Raw genomic sequence first — 25,535 nt, 5'->3', positions numbered from 1 at the left:
ACATTTCTCATTCTTTTACATTTGACCGCAGGTAAGGCTCGTCTTCTCTTTCAACTGATGACCCAAGCTCTTGCTCTTCCCCTGATTCAACTGATGACCCAGACTCCTGCTCGTCCTTTGATTCAACTTTTGACCCAGTCTCCTGCTCGTCTTCTGTTTCACCTGATGGTTTGGGAACAGTCCAATGGCGCTCCCTTTCCACCATTTCCCAGTAATCCTCTGATGGACATTCATGTTCGGGTTTGGGGTTCCCTTTCAAATCCTGCCACAAACCAGAAAACAATGTTAAACACCATCCACTACATCAACAAAAGTCGAAACTGCTTATTGTTAAATTTCCTTTAAAGAGCAAAGAAACAACAACAACTATTAAAAGAAAAAAAAAAAACAAACAACAACAACGAACAGCAAGAAATAGAATTCCTTTTACAGAGAACACTTCCTTTGTCAGTCAGAGATTTTATTTTCTTAACTGATTAATGATGAGTTGAAAACTCATTACTGAAATGAAGAACCTCGACTAAGAAACCAGGATTCCAGAAATAAATTCCCTTAACTACGTCTTTGATCACAAGATTTTCTGTCTTCAGTGTACTGTTTAGCAAGCAGCCTATTTTACTATTACTGTAGTCGCGCCTTGATGTTACATTGAATTAAATCCAAGGCGGGCTCCCAACTGTCATGTCGCGATGTAGTTGTTGGTAAAATGAGTATGAATATTACAAGCTTTCCGATGCATTTCGCCCCTCCTCCCTCCCCACAAAAAAACAAAACAAAAGTATGTCATGTCTCAGTCTTGGCTGTTCCCTTATGCTTCCTTGAAGTCCGCGTAACAAGCTTTTCCGTGGGATTTTCCCTGCGGAATTTTGCTCTTACTTCAACTCTCGCGCAGCCGAGAATCGAGAAACACTTTTAACACAAGGAAACACTTTTTACTCAAGCTAGATCTCCAGAAAACTGGTTATTTTTTTCCCAAAATCTCCATCATGTTACCCACTGACAGGTAACCTGCTAACAGAGGTTTCTTTCTGGCAATGCGTCTAGCATTTCGCGTAGTCGGCTTGTTTAAGACGCAAACGACTTCCTACATGCTAAAAGACTTGCCAGAAAGAACCCTCTGCTAGCAGGGTAACTGACAGGAGGAGGAGGGAGGGGGGGGGGGGGGAGGGTAATGAGCTTTCCCCCCGACACTTTATCCAGCCAGGAGAAGTATCGGGATTTCTCTGAGAAAAAAAGCTGATTCCCTCTAACCACCTTAGACAGTTGAAGTTAAGATTTTGATGCCCATCGCTTTGTTTCAAATTGTTCGAACTTTGATACGGCTTTAGACAATAGACAAAATGCAGAATCTGCTGTCTGTCCGTTGGGAAAAAAGCAGCCATTTTCACGGGAAAATTCTTAACTGATAAATAACATTGAGGAACACTCTATTCTGATCAAGAGGATGGGTTTAGAACCACGAGTTGAAAAACCACACAATTTCAAACACTTGTGGCAGATGTTTCCTAATCAACCCGTGTGTACAAAAGCCAACATTGCAAATATTAGCCGCATTTCTACCACACACCGGTTGGTAGTTTCACAGACACCCAAGGGTACGTTGAGAGCACCAAAAGTGGCCTGACTTAGGCGATAAAACACTCGCATATACGAACTTGTCCCATGCTACGTATTTATGATTACAAGTCTGTAAAATAATACACTTGAGTTTGCACGGCCGGAGAGCGAAAACTACAAACGCGTGTTCCGAGTGAGGGAATTTATTGCTTTTTATGGGTTTCTTGGGCTGAATTAAAGACAATGATGGGAGCTGTGCGAGTTGCTGTTTCTTCAGATATTCTCAACTCAGATTTAATTGAAGACAAAAGGCCGATGGCTTCAGGTACAAGGGTCCGGGGCCGAACCGCGATAAATTTAACCTCCAACCAGGTTCCCCCGACCGCCGACTCTCGCGCTGCCACACTTTTGCGCTCCCCCACCCCCCCCCCCCCCAAAAAAAAAAAAACAAAAAAAAAAAATAAGAAGAACGCCTGATCGCAGGTTACGATAAATTCCATAAAAATTGTTCAATCTCTCCAAATTTACCTTCACCGGACCTGACGATGATGTACTTTTCTGTTTGTTGCAAGTACAGTTCCAAGAACTTATCTTCATCGCTCGAACAACGTTCGTTTTCAAGGAAAATAACATCTGTTTGCAGTGAGGCAGGTACAAAAGTCGGACCGGATTAACTCGGACTGCCAGTCCGGGTCGGATCAACTCGGATCGACTCGGATCATGAAAAAAAAACCCCGTAAAATTAAATGAAATTGAAACTTTTACCCATTTGAAGGTTAAAATTCCGGTCAAAAATGGGCCAAATAAAAAAGACTCGCGACGTTTCTCCGTGTCGTGCTGTGTAGTCAAGCCGCCATTTTGTATTCTAAGTTCCAGTTTCTCTCGGACTCGTCTCGAGATCACGCCGCGTCGATCTCCACGATCATGGACCCAGATGAAGGTAAAATCTAGGCCATCTTTGTCAGTGAATTTGTATCCGTCCACCAAAATGATAGTGTCAGTAATTAGAATGTATATATTTTCTAGCTGTTCACAGCGGCGATGTTTTTTTTTTTGTGAGAAAGCAAAGAGGGCAAGGTGAGTGTTGTGCACATTGATCACGTAGCGTAACAGAAATGGGTTATGACTGAAACTATCATTTTGGCGAGTCTTTCTTAATTTGGCCCATTTTTGACCAGAATTTCAACCTTCAAATGGGTAAAAGTTTCAATTTCATTTAATTTAATTTTTTTTTCATGATCCCAGGCGATCCGAGTTGATCCGACCCGGACTGGCAGTCCAAGTTGATCCGGTCCGACTTTTGTACCTGCCTGTTTGCAGTGTGGTGATTTGGCCTTCCTCTCTTAAGGCGCTGTTACACAAGGCAATTTTTCTTCCAACTTGTCTCGCAATTTTGTTGCGCCGTTGCGACAGTCAAGTTGCATGAATCGTTGCCCGAGTGTAACATGCCCTGTAATGAACATGCCTCGCAACGTTTTCGTTGCAGTCATCGTTGCACGAAGTAGAACCGACTTCTACTTCTCGCAACGATTGCGGCAACAAAAAAATTGCGAGACAAGTTTATTTAAGGGCATGTTACACTATGCAACAATCCGTGTAACTTGTGTCGCGACAAAATTGCGAGACAAGTTTCAAGAAAAATTGCCTAACAATTGTGTAATAGCGCCTTAATAATAATATCGAACTTTATTAAATTTATATTATATACAACTCTTAAGTCACAACAGTCCTCGTTATGAAACTTGAACTAATTTTCATTTCTGTATGTGTAAAAATAATCGGTCATTATATAAGCTCCAGTGTTGTAAGAAATTCGTAAAATAAACATTCGATTTCCCTAAAATAGCTTATTTTTCAGAGACACATTTTTCTCGAGAACAGAATTAATTTAAAATGAATATGGTGCTGTTAAGACATTGAATTTTGCCGTTGCCATCCTTTACATTTAAAAGCAAATCTTATGTTTTGACCAAACAAAAGAATAAAAAACAATTCACTAAAAAGAGTGGTAATATTTACACAGTACATGAAAGAGCAAAGAAACAAATTGCAACAAATTTTCGAAAACTTACATGATATGCTGACCACAATAATTTGACCTTGCTCTGACGTACAGCTGTGGTCAGATCATTCACTTGTTTCTTTGTCATCTTAACAGTGGTAAGGTTCAGATCATGCAGGCCAGGAACAGAGCTGAGATGTTGAATAAGAGCACTTACTCCTTCACCAAGAGGGTTATGTGACAAGTCGAGATGACGCAAGTTAGGAGCCTGGTGCAGAGATTTTGCGACAATACCAGCAGACTTGGCTGTCAAATTGATATTGATGAGTGACAGGTAATCAAGTTTGTCTGTAAAGTTAATACGGGACACCAGAGTCTCCACTAATTGAGCATCATACGCAACACCTGTTTTACCACAAATTGCAATGAAGTCTAGCCTGCTACATAAAGGGAGAACCTCAGTAAGAATTTCCATCAGTGGCCCGCTTTCCACCACAGTAACGTCAATCGACTGAACCATTGAGAGGCAATGACAAGTTGGAAGACTAAAACGTGCAGTGTTCTCTGTCAAACACAACGCTGTTCTATTGCTTTGTTCATCTGACTGATCTGCAGCATCTGCTGTCTTTTTTTGAGAAGACTCTGGTGACGCAATGAGTTCTTTTAGCATTGCAGCGAGTCCAGTGGAATGAAAGTTCGTGATTAAACGGATGTAAAGATGCGCCTTTTCTTCTTTCTTTACGAAAAACTCGTGTAAAGCACAAAATGGATACTTCCTCAGAAAATCCGCGGCCTTCTTTTCTCCTGAGCAGCTAACAACAACTGCATTTACATCTTCCAGCACAGTGATCCAGTCACAATACCCCAGTCCATCAGGCTGGATAATAAATGTGTTGCTTCGAGCCTCCGTAGATTTCAGCAAGTGTTCGTTGGCAATAGTATACAGTAGGTCAGAACTCATCAACAAAACACCTCCAACGTGAGAGAGAAATGCAGGGAAGAGGTCTCGTCTCATCTCGGGTGAGCAACAACAGAGAACGTGTTCAATCAGAGTGTGAAAATCTATATGTTCCTTACTCAATTCCATTGCATAAACTCCTTCCTTGAAGTTGTATTCTGTCAGACCTTCCCTCTTTGCCACGACCCCCATGTGACTTGCAATCTCCCAAGCAGCTTCTCCGGACAGCTCAAAGGCAAATTTTAGGACTTCACTCATTTTCAAGATCTTTTCAACTGAGTCGATTTTGGACAGGGAGGTTGAATTTTCATCTTTCAGTTCATGTTTAAGATACCAGGCTGCGAGGAACTCCTGGAACGACTTGTGGATGAAAAACACGCCTTTGTCAGGATTTAAACTTGAGAGATTCGAAACTTGAAATAATCCAACTTCAATTAATTTGTTCATTAAGTTGCCGGGTACTTCACTTGAAGACAAATGCAGAGAATCTCGCAAAAGGGCAGCAAAAGCAAGTTTTCCTAACTGACTGAATTCCTCGGCGTAGTCACCTACTTTTCTAAACATCTGATCGGCATGATCCACTTCAGCAACTTTTCCGGACATGTGATTCAACAAAGTTTGAATAAACTGTGTGTAAATGTCGGCCCGTGATGTTGGTAGTCCTGTAGAATCCTTCCTCGTCCAGACTAAACAGAGCATCAGCAGCAGAAGAGGGATCTTCACCACGTCCCCAAGCTTTTTTCCCAACACATACTCATAAAAGTCTTCAAAATCGTTTTCATCTTTCAGAAACTTTAGTGCGAACTCCTTAACTTGCTCCTCGCTATCGAAACCATTGATCTCAAATTGAGCGTCACTAGAGTTTCTCAACACGTCAAGTTTGATTTGTCGTGTGGTCAGAATAACGCAACAATCCCTCAACTGCTTCCTTTCCCAGATGTCACGAACGGGAGATTGTTCTCCTGCACTGTACTCATCATAGCCATCCAAAATGAGCAACACCTTTTCTTGATTGTCAACAACAAACTTGTACAGGTCTTCAACGGAAACTTTGCCATCACTAGCCAGCAGTTCAGAAGCCCGTAAAATAGCCGAGATATCTTGCAAGTCACAGACATCACGCAACTTGACCTGAAGAACAAGATCAAACTCTGCTAACATTTCTTTATTTTTTTGCGACCAATCGTAGGTGGTTTTCTGCGTGAAAACTGTCTTGCCGATGCCTGGCCGGCCGTACACTAAAATTCGTTTGGGCTTGGGATAATTCCTTCGGCTGCTGAAGATGTCTGTGTAGTCTTGAAGCCTCTCTTGTGTTACTCCACTGGGCTTCCTGTCATCCGCAAACCAAGATAGCTGGGTGTAAATATCATTAATATGAACGTTAAAGCTTTGGTCCCATGGAATGATTTTCACTTTGTTTTTGGAGTTATAAATTGAACATATTTGCCTTTGGCACTCCTCGAGCCACATTGAATCTGTAGAAAAAAAAAGGATATTGGATTTGACGTGAATTCGGGTAATTTAATAACAACAATACTCCACAATGGAAAATTGAATTTAAGATAATATAAACAAATATACCTAAACCTCACTCTGTATTCTATAATATATTTTTTCATCGGACTTAAATCGTTATCCTAATATTGTTCTTAGAAATCAACCTTACCTGACTCTTTTCTTCGTTTAGAATCCTCCGAATCTGAACAAGGTAACTTTCGTTTTTGGCCACTGGTTGATTGCTCCTGGTTTGATGTTGCACCTGTGGCAGAAATATTAAATAAAAAGAACAAAACTTAAGATTTTTCGAAAAACAAAAAGCGAGTGGACCTGTTTGTTTTAGCTGGTTAGTTGTTGATGCTGATTCTCCTGCCGTTCTAAAGCGATTTCACAGGGTTTTGATAGCAGGAGACAAGCAAACATTTGGCCAAGATTGCCACACAGCCCCATACATTAATTATGCATAAATTTTGCGACTCAAACTCTATTCATGCTTGCCATTATTTGGAAGAGGAATGGTGTGACAGTGGTGCATGCAAAATTAATGTATGGGATGTTTGTGCGGAGATCTTTCCAACATTTTGAGCAGACACACCGCAACACCTTTTAGTTTGGAAGATACATTTCGGTGGTCACTACAGTCATTGTCAGTTACACAATAACGTACAAAATTGATGGACTAAAGTCTTAACACTAATTACAAAGATTTATGAAAACGTAATAACTTAAAACCAAGACTTTCAAATTAACAAGACTTTTTCAAAGTCCATTTTCACGGAGTCTAGTCATAGGAAGTCATCTTGTAGCAGGTGTAAAAATTAACTTATGAGATGTGGATTTAAGGGGGTCTGTCTCAGAGGATATGCAAAGGTTTCGCCGACCATAGTTACAAAAAGGCAATGGTTATGAAGCCAGACGGGCCTCTTTGTTGTATGCACAAACCACATCAGATTTTGAAATGTGTTGGAGCAACTAACCAATAAAAAAAGATCCTGTCAAGATATTCAGCTGTAGTGTGCACGTTAAAACAAAGAATTGTTCTTCCCACATAAAATGTAGCGCAATTGTTATCAACTTTTAAGATAACAAAGTTCCATAAGAAGTCCCTCAATGAACTATGCGCCGACGTAGCAAGCATTACATCCTGTTGATCGAGTTTCCACTCTGAGTTCATCGAATTGGAAATTGAACATGGTGCTAGCAGTATTTTTGATGGGGTTGGAGGGGAGGGGTTAACTTTGGAATGGGAAAACTCAAAATGACCTTTATTTTACGTGAACCTTTTTTCCCATGTTTTAGCCACATTCATGTTAGAGTCATCAGAATTTTACTCTGGTCATTCTACTGCTTGAAGTAGAATCAGCAAAACAAACAAACAAACAAACAAACAGACAAACAAATAAAAATATTAACAAAATAAAGAACAAAAACGATGGAGCACTCCAGACGACGGAATGCTGACGTCTGGCTGAGGCTAGTAAAGAAATCGGTTGGTTTTAAAATTAGCTTTAAACTTCGCCGAGTTTTTGGGCTTCGTAACTTGAGAAGAAGTACAATATCTGCAATCTCTATAATGACCGTTACGTTTTGGAGAAAGATTTTTAAGGCAGTAAGCTCAGAAAGCCCAAATCACCACTAGAGACCGCCTCACAAAAACAAATGGCTTGCTTTCTCAGTCGGAAAATTCTCACAGGCAAGAGTATTGCTGAACTCAAAACAACTAAAGTGAAAGTTTCGTGCAAGCATCTTTAAAAAGCCTATTTATAAATAGTTTGGTTAATTACAACTCATCACATAAATTAGTGGCTCTTACCAGAACAATTTAAGTCTGTAGAAAAAACCGGAAAGTCCCTTTGTTGCTAAGTGAAATGATCGTACTTGGTCCATGGTAAATAAAAAATTTACCCCGCCACAAACGTTCTTTTCGATGCTTCCAAACCGAACTAAACTAAACGGTATTTATCAAACTTCCGACATTCGTGACTCAGTTCAGCCTTTTAACCAGGGGCCCCCCAACGCAAACATCACAGAACACTGATTAGTTAAAATTTTTCTTTTCTGTATTCCCCCATGAGGTAAATTGGTGCAAGATAACACAGTTTGATCTTTTCAGATTCTTTAGCAGAAAACTCAAACGGCTGACAATTTTTGTATGAACGAAAAATTATTCTCCGAGATACGACCCGCTGTTGGTTTGCCGAAAATCCTAGCTTGCCATTTTGCACTTTTAACAACGTATTTGCCCTTCGAAAACAACAGGCATTAAATTTTCAGCGTTACGAAAGTTGACCTTTCGCTAAAGAAAACGCTTGTTTTTTTTCCACAATTTATTCCGAATATCTGAGGCAGGTAATGTCTTACCGAATAGGTTTTGCATTGACACCATCTTAAACATAGCGAAAGTTCAAACTGATGATAGATCTTTCGTTCCAATTCGTTTTCAGTTCGATTGAAAACAAAATTATCACAGCATTTTTTCCTTCTTTTGTCTTTGAGCCAATAACAACATATGTAAACAAAGAAGTATTTACCTCTTCAGTTCAAAAGTGAGGACACACGTTCGAGCGGAGTCAAGCAACGATTCACAAAGTGTTCTCAAAAGCCAACAGAATTCACTCATTACTCGCCTTTTGACTTGAAAGGGTTTCCTTCCTTGGATTGATAAAAAAACTAAGGAAAAACAAATCATGCCAACGCAACAAGACGAATGGAAAAGGAGACCAAAGCTGTTATCCTCTTCTTGGGGGATTAGAAAACTGACTGAAAATCATTGACTCCGAAGTTGTGAACATTTGAAACCTGGCTTCAAGGAATACCAAAATTATAAGTGGCCAAACAAGAAAATATGAATGCCCAAATGGTGAAGCTACATAATCCACTGAGAAGGAAAAAAAAGAACCTAAGGACATGTTTTCGTCAGGGGAAATTTAATTTTACAAGCGTGATTTTCTTTCAATTTTTTCTGGACCTTGTTTTGATTTTTCCTGTTCTTCTATCTTTTCCGGCAAACTGAACCATTGATTTGACAATATAACAGCGTCCGCCATGATTCTACTTCTGGAGTGCAACTCTAGTTCTCCTTCAATAGCCTGCGAGCAAGCTCTCCCTCATCTTCCCCGAGAGCTTGCTCGCAGGCTACAGTACTCCTTCAATGGCTTGTAATTATTCTCTTTAATTGGTAACTCATTCAAAGCCAGTAGTATGAACGCTTGAAAGAGTAATAAAGTGATGCCAGTAGTGATCTTATATCTAACTATTAGTAATAAAGTGATCTGAGTATAAACGGGGTCAATATGTCTTAATTTATTCCTGCCCCCTGTCAATACCAACACATAGCCGCCCCCTAAACAGAAATGTAACAAGAATTTCATGCAGTAGGATTGTTACATACCTTGGTAGTGAGGCCAGTCTTCAAAAACAATAGGGTCGTTCAGCATATTAAAAACAATAGAGGCTGCCATCACACAAGCAAAAGACTTCCAGGACTCATCTGGGGTTCTGCTAGCACCAACAAAATCACAAACACCTTGAACAATCACCCATTCAATTTTCAGGTCATGGGCTGCTACAAAAACACCTGAAAAGGAATTAATATAAAGAACACTAAACGTATAATTAATAAATGAGAGCCACGTGTAGTGATGTACTGTTTGCAACATAAGCAGTTGCGAAAAGAAAGCCTGAAAAAAAAAAAAAAAAAAAAAACAGGCTTGAATGGAATTCAAACCATGACCTCTGCGATAACAGTGCAGTGCTCTACCAACTGAGCTATCAAGTCAAAAAAATTGGGAGCTGGTCATATTGTGAGTTTGTAATATGTCGCAGAGGTAAAGAGATGGTAGCAAGTATGTGAAATTCATACCCCAATTTTCTCCATGGTGATTTCAATAGTCCTTGCTAAGATCTCTTTTTCAAGCATAACCATTAACTGGGCAAATGCCTCTGATTAAGAGCCACCACCCTTAAACCAACCCCCTTTAAACCCCTCATAGGTTTTTGACCACTGTTGTTAATCAAAGGCTCCTGTGAGCTAACTCGTGAATGCAGATGACACATCAGTAACTGAAATTTAGACGGCTACGGAAACTTCCTTGAAAGCTAAAAGAAATTATATCTTTGCCCGATTATGTAACGAAAAATAACCATTCTTGTACTATAAATATGATTGTCAAATTATTCTCTACAGATTGAATAAGCCGATTATTCTGATGCGCCGATTAAAAAAAATCACGTGTTTTTTTATTCAAAGTTCATAGAGGCACGCCATGTGCAGCTACGTCATGGAAATTCGTGTCCGATAGTCCGGGGCTACTGGATTTTGCAATCGGACTAGTGGATTCTGACCATCACTTGCCCAATGGGCAAGTGAAGTTTTTTCGGGAATTAAAATTACAAAATTATTGTAGGGCATACTTTTTTTAACTTCCAGGTAGATTTGCGGTTTTCAAGCCGATCTCACAAAAGGAAATCTGTTCAACAAAGTATCGCATTACATTTCATGCCCGACATAAATGCGTGAAATTTTTCCTTTGCATATTGAATAAGAATTTCCTGATGCGCCGTGAACAAAAAATGTTCGCGTGTTTTTTCCACTAATTGAATTTAAAACTCATTCACTGCACACGCCCGAAAGTTAACGACAGAACCGACCAAGCAACCAAGTCAACAGTCAGCTATCGCTATAACTCGTTCATTGCGCTACGCGCATTCACGAGTTAAAAATGATAAAATAAGACCTTCACTCAGCTACAAAAAAATTCTAGAACAAAGACAGGAAATATATCAACTTTAATAACCCTTGAAAGGAACAACTTACAATCTGTTCTAGTGCATTTTGGAAACAAAAATGCGAGAACTCTAAAAATGGTAACCTACATTTTTTAAGTTTCAGTCCATTCTGACCTACTCTGTTTCTGGCCAGAGGCACTAATCGATATTTTTATTGCACCAGGGTGATAATTTAAAACAAACTTGACGATAATTTTTTGTTTCTATTGACAGACAAACATTTGTGGGTTTTGAAATGACATCAGATCCGGAGATACCTCCCTTTTAAGTCTAAAATTTAGCTTTGACATAACTCAGGAATAGTACAATGCTATTCAGCTCTTGGCGGGAGAGGAGAGTGGGGTACTGCATAAAGTACCTGTGCTGACCTTGAACATGCATCAAGCTTTGTTTAATATTCAAGCAGAAGGTGACACAGTGTGTAACTTTTTGCTAAGAATGTAATAATTTTTTTCTAGCAACAATTTGGTGGAACAAGTTGCTGTTCAGGTAACGCAGTTCTGGGCATAATACAACACCCTTTTCTTCAGATCTCCAGTTCCCATCTCCCTATCACCTTCACCAAATTACAAGGAGGACCTACCAGGCTTACCTAATTCACTTTATGTCATCAGATTGACATCACACTATTATAAAATAACGTACTTTGAATTCTGGTTAGAGGACTAAGCGGTACTTTAAATCTCACCTTTCCCTTCCATTTCAACTGCAACTGCATTATTTGGGTGCACCTCTTGAAGCTGTTTAGCAGTGTTCTGGTCTGTTCCACTCAAAACTCACCATCACAGTGCACATTTGGTTTTAGAACTTCTGGGCTTTCTATTGGTGGCTCCCAGCCATCAGCTGTATGTTTTACAAGGTTTCCAATATCTCTGTCCACTGGAGCTCTGAAGGCTTCAAATGCGAGTTTAGAGGATACCACCACATCACCTAGCTGGGTTTTACCTTTGTTCAGACCACTGCAGCAGCCAACAGAATAAATGGCCTTGGGTCTCAGCTCCATCACTGCATTTTTGACAACAGTTTGAGATCCACCTGGACCAGACGAACCTTCATTACACTTCATCAGAGCAATCTTCAAGGGCTCATCTTCATCATCACCCGTTTTTCCAAAGTACACATAACCAAGGTCCTTGCGATAACTTTTGAAGGAGTTTTTCATGTACGCAAAACATGCCAGGAACTCACAGTCCTCCACTGTCAACAACAGAATGTCTACCGGCAGCTGAACATCACTCCAATGTTTGCACTTTTTTGGTAAATCGCTCAACTTTGACAGTTTAAGGCTGAGAGGAGGTGGGGCACTGGAGGCATCTTTTGGACAGCTACCTGCCCTACTCTCTGTTGCTCCTGACATTGCAATGAACCCTGATCAAAAACCAACAATGGAGGTTAGAAAATAAATAAAAAAATAAAAAATAAAGGTCCATAAAAAAGTTGTCTTGATATTATAACTGAATGCCCACTGAAACACTTGAACTATGTCAAGACCAATTAAAGCACATGAGCTGGGTTTACTGGTATTATGTATTCCACCAGGTTCAAGTTAGAGGGCAAACTTGATTCTACATGTTTGGGTGGCAGTTGACATTGAAACATATTAAAATAATATTCCTTCACCATGGCCAGGTCATGTTTAAAACACAAAATGGCAAAATGGCAAAATGATGATAAGATAGGTTAGGATAAGTGTCAATTAACTTGGAAATCAACAGTCTACAAGTATATTTTAAGTTATCCAACAATTAAGGCATTTATTGTGCTGTTCCATTGCATGAAGGCTGTGTATGTATGATGATGTATTCTGTAAATTACAACCATTTTCACTGTTTGTTACACAGGAGGGAGTAGAGCATGAGTCTTTAAACATACCAGCTTTCATCATGCTATGATCAACGAACTAGAAAATTTATTGGTGAAAGAAAGGACAACCAAACTTAAACACCTGAGCCCAGTTGTTCGAAGCCCGATTAAGCTAATCCTGGATTAACATGAACTTTGATTCGAGTTTAATACCTAATAAATAAAGATTCTTCCAAAAGATTTATGTCCTTCACTATCGACTTAGACTTCTCTTTACCTTTAGCTTGACATCAGCCTTTAAACCCATTTTTAACGAGCGTGATGAAGACCTTGATTAACTTCTAATCGTGGATTAACGTTAATCGGCTTTCGAACAACCCGGCCCTGACCTTAAGTGGCCAAAAGGAAGAAAGGCATTATCCTTACAAGGCTGACCCAATGTTGGGGAAATTTCAAACATTTTAAGTGAAGTACTTGATTAACTTTCATCTGCGACCATTTATAAAATTTGGTCACTTCTTTTGCAAGGCATGAAACACTCAAAAACAGTCATTCCAATTAACTGATCACCGACCAGTATAACTTCTTTACATTTCCCAGGTCAGTTTGATTAAAAATATACCCATCTTCGATCACCCAAATTCTCATGAACTGTAAAGATGGATGTTGAGTAATTATCCCAAGATGACAATTATCTCAATCTATCTTGTCATGTTGCCATTTTACCATGGAGCCTTGAAAAAGTTTGGTTTTAGTTTGTTTTAAAAGCTAAAATGGGAAAAACATTTTCATTTGAGCTACATTAACATAACCAGATAATTTTTAATTAATACTTTTTATATCATCTTTACATGTACACATTTTGTCAATGTCATAGACAATAGATGCAGGGCTCCCCTCTTCTCCACACCCAATGCAACTCCAAACAGCACTCAAAGCACCAGCTAGCTAACATTTATGCATATAATCTGAACACACTGAGGGACTGTACCTCCTAATACAGACTGGGGTATTTTGTACAGTAAATGACTATGTGGGAAAAGCAGGGATAATTGCATTTGGAATCATAAAAGAAAACTGGAGGTAATTAATTACTACACATTTTAAATAAATCATTCAGAAACAATACCAGTTATTATATTTAAAGATCCTGAAAATATAAAACAATATAAGGATTTTTTTTTCAAATTGATGCTTGGCCTTATGTGGACTGGGGAGGGGAACTCGGGGGGGGGGGGGGGGGGGGGCTGCAAATGTATGCAAAAGTCAACATTTTCCCACTTCTTTATTTATAAAACATCAATATGCAGTATGTCACGGTCGCTTTGTTTACATGTCACTGATCAGACGTACTTCACATAATTAATTTGAATGTTATGCATTAATTATTGCATTTACACTAATAGCAACTCCGGAAGAAGAATAAAGATTTTAATATTTTCTCCAATTCTTTTGCAATCATCACGGCCTTTAAATGACACTTGATTTTATTTTATTTATTAGTTTTAATTTTGGTCTGTCTTAATCTCTCTGTGATGCCTGAAACTTAAAATTATTTAGACAGACTCATGATATGGAGATCAGTCTGCGTGAACTAATTAAGGATTATACAGCTGGAATAGAATTTTTCCTACTGTTCAGAACTTTTGTGGTTTTGATTAAAAGTTTAAGAAAAAATGAAATTTATATATACAGCTTTAATTTTTGAAACATGTTTCGACAATTCTTCAGTCATCTTCAGTTTGCACAGCAGACAAAAAATGTTTCTTCAATTGCATGCAGCTCATACTACATGACAAAAGATGGGGTTGGAGTTGATGAGAAACCAAAATGTACTCTTGAACACTTTCTCTTAAAATTTGCTGAGATCACATGAGCACATCAAAAGTTTATGCTCAAACAGTTATTTATTTCATGCTTTGGAAGAAAAACAAATTCCAGCAGTACTTTTCACAATTTCCTCACCGTTGAATTCCAAAACAATTAATTGCTAATTGTTTCCATAGATTTCGCTAATGCCAGAGCTGTCTTTTGTTTTAATTCTCCCAGTTCCTATCTTCAGCTAGTAGTGGCAGGTAATCAAGCCTATTGCAGAAACCACCTCCTCAAAGTTCAGGTGCATTCTTATCTTAGGAATACATGTTAATTTCGCACCTGTTCAGAAAAAAAATTGGATTTTTTGCTATAATGACAGCCAGTGATTGTGCTGGGCCAAAATCAGACCCAGACGTTCCTCTCGGTCAGCAAAATAGAGTTTGAAATGTCAACAGTCTTCTTCCCACAGACTCAAAGTTCATGCAATAAAATCTACATGTATATATAGTTCCTGGTTCAATTCCCTTTCTTGGACTTTCTAACTCTCTTATAAATTTTTGTTCGCATTTATACTGCCTTCGTGGTTATTCACATTTTTCTCATAGGAAGCTATCGATTTTATAGATTAATATGGATTTTATCGCAACTGAATTATCATTCCAATTTTTGAAACGGAAACACCAACGGATATTAAAGAGCTCGCAGAGACAGTTTATCAATGACAACTTCCCTGTTCGTTAAACGATAAAAATTACTTTATCTTTTCTACAAACTTCTAGTATTACTCACCGTGTGTTAATTCTGGGGTATACACCGTATTCACAAATGGCGGATGCGCGGGAAAAAACTGGCACTAGGCATCAAAACGAGGCGTTTTAGGATAAACAAAAAATAATTTGCCTGCGAGTACAAGCTCACAGAGAGACTATTTAGCACAGCAAATTTTTCAGATCGCTGGTTTTATTCCGAACGAGAGAGGTCTAGTGTTTCTTGGTTCATTTCTTGTTGCAATCCCAAATGCAAAATAGACAATCACGGAAACAAATCGGTTAGAGTTTTTGTTTCCGATGGATTCAACTTTCGAGCGCAGATGGATAGAGATGCTACAGAAGTTTGTTTGGTATGTCTTTTGGAATCCGAAGGTAAGATAGGTCTTGAAGGCAACAAAATGAACGTACAAAAGGAAGCATTTCTAACGAGAGTTGCGTAATCAACTTCGTATCAGACGTTCCGAGCGCAAGAGAGACTACAACCATTTGTCTAAACCGCTATAATACCAAGAAAAAAAAGACGAAGACGACAACGAAAAGACGTGAAGGATGTGCAGAGAAACGGCTGGACGAATAATTTAAAAAGAAGCAACAGGTGAACCAAGACTCGTCTGTTTCGATTCATTTATATTGTAGCCGTACTGTAAACAACAATAATTTATTAAATCAATCAAGTCACCAAAATCAAACTGTTTAATAATGGAACAAGCTGAGAAGGAACATTTCTTGCCTGAATGAGAAAATTGTATTTCGTGAAACAGGGACTAGAGAACACAGCATTGTTGCTTTTTAACGGGCATTTCGGTTGAAATTATTAAAGATTTGCATACTTAATTAGGTAATTTGTCAGAATTAGATTATCGTATTTCGCTTTACACTGGGTTCCTAAACTTGCCATTCCTTGTAATGCAGTTACAATATAATGCATCAGAGAGTGACATTCCTGAATTTCCTTGCAGGATCATTTTCTTAAAATTGATACCTTACTTCCAGTAGTTCCTCTTGACTTTGGTAACTGCCACATTTTCAATGACTAAGACTTGCATGAATCTTGGCCAATCTTGCGATGCATGATATCGATTATCTTTTTTATTTCGGGGAAAAAGCGCCTAAATTGCACCGAAATATTTAAGTCTTGGCTCACATATTGCTTCCTAATAAATAGTTAAACTTTTCTTTCAGTAGCTTCCCTCCACCTCCTTTTGTTTTCGTTTTTTAGGCATTAGAGCTGTTCACAATAGTAGGAGTCAGTTTTTGTAGCTTTTGTGATTGGAACTTTCGAGTAGTAATCACCACGCAACCCTCTTTGGAACTGCGTCCGTTTGTAGATTCGTTTTCTTTCCTTCGAAACCTGTTTTGATTCCCTTTCCAAAAAATACATTGAATAAACCTTTGTGGCTCCTGCTAGAGTGAAGATCTTTCTAACAACTTTTCATATTTTCTGTAGACATTACACTCGAAGGTTTGAAACAAACAATCTAACTCAGTTTTTCCCGTGAGTGTCTAGTTTGCATTTGAGATTGCTACAAGAAGCCAACCAATAAATAATAAACACTAGAACTTGAACTCGTTCGGACTAAGTGATCAGAAAAACTCAATTTTTAGAAACTCAGCACCTATCGACCCTCTAGAAGCTTACATTCGCTGGAAATTTTTTTGTTTATCCTAAAACGCCTTGTTTTGATGCGTAGTGCCAGTCTTTTCCGCGCGTGTCCGCCATTTGTGAATACGGTGTATCCAATCGATGGAATCGATAATCAATGACAATCGATATCAATCGATACCAATTAATCGATTGATATTGATAATCGATGACAATCGATGGGGAATATTCGTGTGGTTATCGATTGGTATCGATTATCAATACCAATTGATAGATAAATTGGTATCGATTGCTATCGATTGGTTGTATAGAATAACGGAACCGGAATCGATGCATAAAAAACACAACTTTGTACGCAGTAATTATAAACACATTTCTTGTTAATGTTAATAGGCGAACAAAGGAGAACAGTACTCTCTTCTTTCTCTTTAACGTTAACGCCCCGTCAACAGGAATCCATTTTTTTGACAAATTAAAAGTTGGTTCCATGGGCCAATCTATAGGCTTCAAAAAACGGAAAGTGGTTGCATCATGCCTTCACAGAAAAATTCTGGTAACAGAAGTTGTACTTTTGCAAACAATGAAATTGCCAACAACAGCAGCATGAGTTGTTGCAAAATAATGAATAAAGCAGCAATACCTAGCCTTATAAAAACGAACCTAATCGTGCTTAAAACATTGATGACATACATACAAACTAAAAAATCTATGAAGGCGCCAACTGTGTCTAAAAGAAATAAAACATGAAGCAAAAGATAAAAAAGACGTTCCTTTTTTTCATCATAGTAGTAAGCGATGAGCCATTTTAGTTTTGGTGTTTGTATATTCTGGGTCGGAATTTGTTTTACCAATTATTTCGTCCCCAGGGCTTCCTAAAAATGGCTGATGATTGGACAGGTAGCATGCATGACGTCTGTTCAAGGTTGCTGAGCCAATCGATAGCAATCGATGAACGGTTTTTGTGTGGTTATCGATTGGTCATCATATCGATTGGCCGATACCAATCGATACCAGTTAACTAATTTTATCGATTGATATCGATCGAATTTCCGATCATCGGTTTCCATGGATTGGATACCCCGGGGTTAATGTATTTGAAATCCGATATAGATCCCTGGTTGATTATTCCACTGTTATATTTATTTGCTGATGTTACACAATCGCACGCTCATTGCTCTTTCACCAAGTCTTTAAAGGGAAAGATTTTCATGATTTTTGAGTATCAGTTGTCTGGATTGAGGCAAGCCTTTCAAGTAAATAATGGCCATGCAAGCCCAGAGTTGGTGGAAAAATTGGCCGAGGCTCTAGATTTGAAAGCGAAACAAGTAAGACTAATGAGTTTTACAACTCTTTGTATAATCCTTTCCTTAAAAAAGGTGTAGTTAGTTTCTTTTATCAAATATGATTGATGATAATTTTATCGATAACTCTACTATTGAATTATAAATATGCAATAGCCTTCTATGCAGGAGGATATGATCTGATTGCGTGACAGCCTCCTACGCAGACATTCGCAGGGCCCATCACGGGACTAGCCCTATGAACATCTGTGTAGGAGGCTAATCATGTGACAGGCTCTAGGAGGCTAGTCATGCAAATACTTTTGAATCATTCCTGATATTGATCACTTCTTGTTTCCCATATTTCTTAGGTTAAAACGTGGTTTCAAAACCAACAGAACAAAGGAAAAAGAGAAAATTTAACGATAACCTTAAAGCCAAGAAACCGGAAAAGGAAAAATATTTTACATTTGTGATCGAACCCGGTTAAGGTGGCCGAACACAGTTTTCAAGTATACAGCTGTTAGTGAACATTATTTGAAAACTACGTACTTCTGAGTACCCGAAATTAGCATGGTGCAAGATTAACTAAGAAGGAATAAATTTTGATACTTCTCGTTGAGCAAAGTGCCGTTGCCATGGCAACACAGCAAGCTATTAACCGTCCACAAATAAAGGTTTTCCTTAATTTTTAGAAAATGCACTCGTTAGATTTTTTCCATTTTTTGTATCCAGAAAAACTCACAAAATACCATAGTGACGCTGCTTTCATGTAATTTTAACAGAGAGATCTCCTGTAAATGTTGGTTTTGCACTTTAATGTTTTTTGAAGACACCCTCCGTTAGATTTTGTTTTTTGTTTGTAGACGAGTTACGCTTTTAGAGAACTACTGTTTTGTCAAATTTCACGAAATTCTAACCAGCGGTTCCTCAGAAAACAGTTAATTTCCATTAAAACAACCAATCGCAATTTTTTGCTCAAATGCGCATGCGTGGCTTTTAATTAGATTTTCTCAGCAAAGATGAAAAGCGTACAAAAAGGCTTAGCTCTTTGTGAACTCACTTTTTTTGTTCGGCGATAAATGAAGAATGATTCACAAACAAGAAACTGAGTTATTTTAAGAGCTAAACTTACCTTTGTGATCCATTAGTATAAAATCGAGGGATCGATAGTATTTGCTTACCATAACCCTAGCGCGCGCTTGATAGCATCACTAACAGAATCTGTAAAGCGCGCGCAAACTGTGTTCGGCCACCTTAATCGAAGAATAAAATCAGGAAGAAAATCATAATGCAGTCTTTTTGGTCTCTTGTACAGTGTTTGTCAACAAATCATTTCATTGCCGCCTTTAAAATCTAAATTTTTAGAAAAAATTTAAAGAGTCACAATCAAACGCTCCCTCAACGGAAACAGGATAATTTTTATCGATTCAATAACGATCGATGAATCCAATACAATCAATAACATTAACACTTCGTCGGCGTGTGAGTATCGAATTTTATCGATTGACCGATGAAGTGGATATCGTTTAATTTCAATTTATCGATAGATAAATGATTTTCCGATATCAATTTTTATCGATTTGACTACCCCGGGAGAAAATTAAGCGAGCGATGGAGCGATCAAGTTTTTGTTCAACAGGATAATTCGTTCATTGTGCATGAACAATTTACGAATTGAAAAATCAAAGAGAATTTGTAGTTACGCTTATGTAAGCACATTTTTATGCGGATGATTTAACCAGGAAGTGATTGATTGATTGAAAGGAATTTTCAAATTAGAACTCATTTTTTCCTGAAACTTCAACAATATAAAGTTATCATGTATGATAGAATTGTGACGCATTTTGCCATGGCCGTGGTTGCATTTACACAGATGAGTTACAACGCATTCTTTTACTGCAAAGGCAATTAATCAAACAAGGTCTTCTGCCTATCCAAGCGAGCGCGAGGCGAAAGCGAAAGTTTCCGAAGAGCAGTCAGTTAGTCTTTCTCGAGCTTCATGTTTTCACGGGCCCGCACGCTAAATCAAACACAGTGTTACTAGTTTAACTCTCTGATGCAGCAGATAAAGGAGAAAACAGCCGATATATGTCATCTGGAATTCCAATACCCTATATATTATTAATGGCCTAGTCTCGTACATAAGCTTACCGTTAGATACGGTAACCAATCTCAAGTGAAGGGAGCTTCAATCCACTGTGACGAAAACCTAGAAGACACAAAAAAGTGATTTCAGCCTTCGTTGTTCCTAAACAAACCTCACAATGACAACTTACATTGAAAATAACAAGCAAACTTACTAACTTACGTGGATTGTAATTTCCTCTTTCCAGACGAAAGTCAAGCAATTAGTACCAGCCCCGACGCAAGGTCTCATGGGAATAGAAATTTACACCAAGTCACTACGGGAAAAGTCACGCACGTAACACTAGGAACAAGTTTACTGTGATGTCCAAGTTTTTTTCTGTCTATTAAATCGGGCTCTCTCCTCCGCGGTTTAGCCTGTGTGACAGGCTTTAGAATGAGGGAGGGAAGAAGAACATTGAGGGCTTCCCCTTTTCCCTCTACAGCGCGCTCCTCTCGTTTCGCGCCTGCCTCGCTTTCCCGCTCTCTCCGAACGCTTGCCTGGGCAGGCTACTCCCTTTATGTCGGTAATGTGAACACTGACATAAAGACATAAGGTTAGGTGAAAAGAATATTTTAAAAATGGCGGAACAAACGCTTGTTGCCTTTGAGATGATTTAATTTGTTTTTTCGATTAAGGCGTCGTCGACGGCAACAAAAGGAAAAGAATTGCTAGAAGAAAAGAGTGGGTGCGTCCAGTATTTCAGGAAGAAGCTAGAAGAGCATCTACACGTCTTTTATCATACAATATTGGATAAGTTTGAACCGCTTCAGCAAGTTCTTCTTCATCTACACAAGCCGCACCAGGGTTGCTAAGTCATATCTTCCAACTCCACAGTAGCCGCCTATTGAAAATAGTGCTGGTGGCGAACTGGGTTCGACAATTTTTGCTGCTCTCTGATTCATTGGTGGTTTGTGGTGTCGTTTGTTTGACAGCAACATAACGACATGGACATAACGACATAAAAAAAGATCAGTTTTTTCCTTATGTCGTTATGTCGATGTCGTTATGTTGCCAACATGTCATTACTGTTACATGTTCACACTGCTAACATAACGACATAACGTCCTTCTTACGTCGTTATGTCGCAAGTGTGAACCAGCTTGAGGAGGCTAGAGTGCCTTCAAGGCTCAAGCAAACGGGTCTACATTCGTCTATGTTCACAATCTGAGGTGCGCGGCACATCCTTTTTTTTTTTTAAATGTAAAATTTGAAATCAAGTTCAATCAATAGTTCAATACACTCTTTCTTTTTTATAAGAATATTGTTTTTCCGGCCCAGGCTGAATATTCCTATTTTTCTGCCGATTTTAGACTGAAAATTTTCTTGTAATATTCTTAATTATAGCGTAGGATGTATTGGGTTAGCAATTCCAAGTGTTTGGTGTCTAGATCTGTATCGCGTTACATTGTACATAGTTTGTACTGCACAAATACATTACATGTACCGCTCATCATTGAACATTTGGTAGACTGCAAAACAGCCGTATTTTTGGGTTTGGTCCAAACGCGAGGTCTCGTCAAGCGAAAGGTCAGGAGCGGGCGTGGTAGGCTCGCGCTTCGCGCGCGAGAATTCGCGCATTCACAAAGAAAAACCACTGTTTTGCAGTCTAAACATTTGGTTATCGCTAGTGAAGAGTGTTTCGTTTGTTGGCTAGTTTTGCCGTTCAGAGAAAGGAATACTTTTTTAATGCAGTTAAGTAAAAACAAATCATTGTATTGTATTTACAGATTTTCAACGCACGAAATTATATTCTTTTCACAATTTCAGCTTCAGGTTTATTCTTAAAATATTTTTAAAATTTCGCAAATTTCATCCTCGATATTCTTATAAAATATATTCTTATAAAAAAGAAAGAGTGTAGTTCACTCGGCCCTGATCTGACCCGCGCCCAACGACAGTTCCGTTTGACCTTCGTACCCAATGTCAACCAAGGGTCATTTTGGCGTCTTTGGGTGGGTGTGAAAGAAAGTAAGTTTACTTCAGTTCTTCAGTACTTTTTAATTCTCAGGTTTTTTCTTCTAAAAATCCAAATTGTAAGTCGTTGTGGATATAAAAAACCTGTAAGGAGACAACCCATAGATGTCCTGCCTTCTTTAATTTTTATACTTCAGCCCCCCCCAACCCACGTTTTGCATAAAGTGGGAGGTTCCTCAACCACTCTCCGAATTTCTATTGATTTTCTCAAGCGACGGAGAATGAGGAGCACAAGGAATGCCCGTGAAAATCCTTCAGAAGACTGGGAACGACTACAGTCAAGATGCTTTATGCAGACCGGCCCAGGCCACGGTTTTACTGCGAATGCTGCAAACAAAACACTACCTCGTCTAAAAGTTATATGGCAAAAAAACGTACTTTATTGTACTTATTCAAAAGTACATCATTCAGTTTCTTTAACCATAGTTAATTGAGGGACTGGCTGGGAAACCTTGCCATAAAAACAATTGTTCGAAATTGTGCTGCAATTTTTGTTAGAAGGGCCGCGACCCTGCACAATCCTTTGTTTTAACGTTCACACCACAGTTGAATATCTTAACAAAAACGTTTCGATTGGTCAGTTGCTCCAACAGGTTCCAAATTCTATTGTTGTTTGTGCAGGGTCAAGGCCAAAAAGGCAAACAAAAACATACAACAAAGAAGTTAATTGTCAGGTTTCACAACCATTGCCTTTAATAACTATGCTTTAACAAGGTCTCACGATGCCTACATGTTATAAACAATATCATAACTGTGAATCAGTCGTCCACGGTGACTCTATGAATGCCTCATTGAAATATTATCTCTTTATTTACAAATACAGAAAATAGAAAGAAGCTACTGACCATGTACAAATATACAAAAGCGTACCTTTAAGCACCATAAAGTGAGGATTTTAAAATTAAATATATTTTGTCTCTCTCTCTGTTTCAGTGATTTCAACCACACAAAGCTCGCGGTTTTAGCAAAAATCCTTTTTCGTTTGTTTGTTTTGCTCAATGTGGTATTCACACCAGTCTTGGTCAGGAAGGCTCAATACATTGAATCATAAAATAATTCATCTTTCGAGCACTTATGCCAAATTAATGAAAAGAAACAGAAATTACCAATAAACACGACCTGTGTGGTTGTTGTGATAGCCTGCAGAACAGGCGTTATCTTTTCTTTTTATTTTTGCGTTTTTCAGGCGAGCGGAGGCACGCGCGAGTCACGCACGACGGACTCGCGCTCCCCGCTCGCCTGAAAAACGAAAAAAAATAAATAAATAAAAAATATAAATAAAAATAACGCCTGTTCGGCAGACTATTGTCGTGAAAACACAAGTGCTCACTGTTTTGCTTGTTGAGAGATGATACCTAGAATACATTATAACAACTTGAAACAAGATAAAATCATAAAATACAAGTTAAGTACTACTCTCTCAATTGTGAGGCGGATATGAATTTCCCGAATAAATGGGGGAAGGGTGGTGATGGTTTGTAATGAGCTTCTTGGAGCATCCTCAACCAACCTCGTTCCCAGGACTATTAAATTTACAAGGAAAACACCCTGGGAACGAGGCTGATCTTGAACTCATAACTGTGAAAAAAAAAGACTACAACAAATCAGTTTCTGCTCAGTTTCACCTGGTAAGTTGCCAAGTGGGCCAGCAAAATCCTTATATTACAACGTTGTTGATCACTTTTGACACGCGGCGGCGGAAACAATTGAAACCCGTGAAGAGTAAAACACTGGGTTACTTCCCTTTTGCAGTAATAACTACTGTGTTCATACAAAGACCGCCACCACCCACTCACCCAAGATAAATGAAACAAAAAACAACAACACAAAACACTGATCCATTAAAGTTCGGTGAACCGCCAGTATCGACTTCATTTGTTTAGTTTTCCTCTGTCCCAGACTGCCGCCAATCCTCTGATTCAAGTGATGGCCCAGGCTTTTGCTAAACTGCGCGGTCAAGCAAAAATCAGTTAAATATAAGGTTTTTACTTTGAGAGTTCAAAGATGGTAAGTTGTTTGTGAGTCTCTGAGTTTACTAACTCATTTGACGGCAATTTATCAAAAGAAGAAGAAGACAAGTTTTTTAAGGTAAAGTATGTGGAGACTGCTCGGCGAGGTGCGTCTTTGTTTTCAATTTGAATGCGTGACATCCGGAAAGCCGATTCACCTAAATGTTCCTGAAACTTTTCGCATGGCGTAAAATGATCTAATAAACTCACAGGTGGTGCGTAAAGCCTACAATCTGTTAACAGTGATAACCTCCAGCATCGCCAATTCCCCCAAATAGATAGCCTGCGAGCAAGCTCTCTTGGGGGTGGATCCTCTTTCCCCCTCCCGTCCCCCACCCCCAAGAGAGTTTGCTCGCAGGCTACCAAATAGATAGATTACAGAGATATAGTGAGTAACCACCAGATAGAATTGCATTTCTTGCAGTCAGAATGGAATACAGGGGAAAACGACATTTGTCATACGAATGCTTTTTATAATCCCCGGGCTTTAATCCTTACGTTTTCACCTTTCGTTTACGAACAGAAACCATTTGTACGGTCCTAATAGGTATGTGACGCCGGGTCGATGACGGATCGTAATTTTCGGTATGATCTAGACCCGGGGGGGGGGGGTACTCCCTTATGTGACCTTAACGGGGACGTGCGGCCCGATAGGGTATGGTTTTCAGGGTGTTTTGTCTTGAACGGGGTATCTATTTCATCACTTTCTGTCTTAAACAGGGTATCCCTACATGACCTAATGGCTTAAACAGATTGTGATTGCCAATGCATTAAAATACAGTAAGAAACTAGTGTATTCTTATTTCATTCTAGTCTTAAACAGGGAGTGATTTTGGGTTAAATGTCTTCGAAAGAGCCTGAAAATTTTGAATTCTGTCTTATACGGTATAGGGTAATCGGAGAATTGTATCTTAAACAGGGTCAGGGTTTGAACGCCCGGGCCGCACCTCCCCACCCAAGCATGTGTTGAGTACCCCCCCCCCCCGGGATCTAGAGTAACGTTCCGCATCACACGTACGTTTATATCCTTGTACGTTTTTCAATGTTTCGCTGTTTATATTTTTAAATGAAATTCAGGGGAAAGCATTTGTTATTCACCTTTCATTTGAAGACAGAAACCGTACATGTCTACATTGATTGTTTTTCTATAGTAAATGTGAGACATCTTAATCCATCTCGGCCCGCGAGGTCATAGACTTATTTAGTTGCCAAATTTTCGGTTAAACAAAACTAACCTTGAGGCACTCAGGTTAGCCTAAAAAACACTCCGGTTAGCCTAAAAAGCACTCCAGTAAGCCTAAATAGCACTTAGGTTAGCTTAAATAGCTCCCCGGTTAGCTTAACGGTT

The 25,535-nt window shown here is 38.9% G+C and overlaps 1 protein-coding gene and 1 pseudogene across 4 annotated transcripts in view; both read right to left on the bottom strand.

Annotated features, from left to right (window-relative positions):
* Positions 1-20,439, bottom strand: LOC146456710 (uncharacterized; annotated as a pseudogene). Its single transcript, XR_014858790.1, has 7 exons — positions 20,385-20,439; positions 20,228-20,285; positions 11,491-12,170; positions 9,406-9,591; positions 6,184-6,276; positions 3,630-5,992; positions 1-262 (listed from the first exon to the last, which is right to left on the bottom strand). The product of XR_014858790.1 is annotated as an uncharacterized LOC146456710 (transcript).
* A 2,527-nt stretch (positions 20,440-22,966) lies between these two features.
* Positions 22,967-25,535, bottom strand: part of LOC146456707 (uncharacterized) — a 32,822-nt gene continuing 30,253 nt past the window's right edge. The window contains exons 6-7 of one of the 3 annotated variants that reach the window (XR_014858793.1): positions 24,567-25,535; positions 22,967-24,481 (exon numbers count right to left, since the gene is read on the bottom strand). The exon at positions 24,567-25,535 is cut by the window's right edge and continues 616 nt beyond it. The gene's annotated coding sequence lies outside the window, so the exon portion shown is untranslated. The other 2 variants (XR_014858794.1, XM_085093012.1) reach the window with 2 other exon arrangements.

Source organism: Pavona decussata, unplaced genomic scaffold (assembly GCF_977016875.1).
Source record: "Pavona decussata unplaced genomic scaffold, jaPavDecu1.1 SCAFFOLD_254, whole genome shotgun sequence".
Taxonomy (NCBI): domain Eukaryota; kingdom Metazoa; phylum Cnidaria; class Anthozoa; order Scleractinia; family Agariciidae; genus Pavona; species Pavona decussata.
Note: the sequence above shows the minus strand (reverse complement) of the source record. Positions and strands in the feature narration are given on the sequence as shown.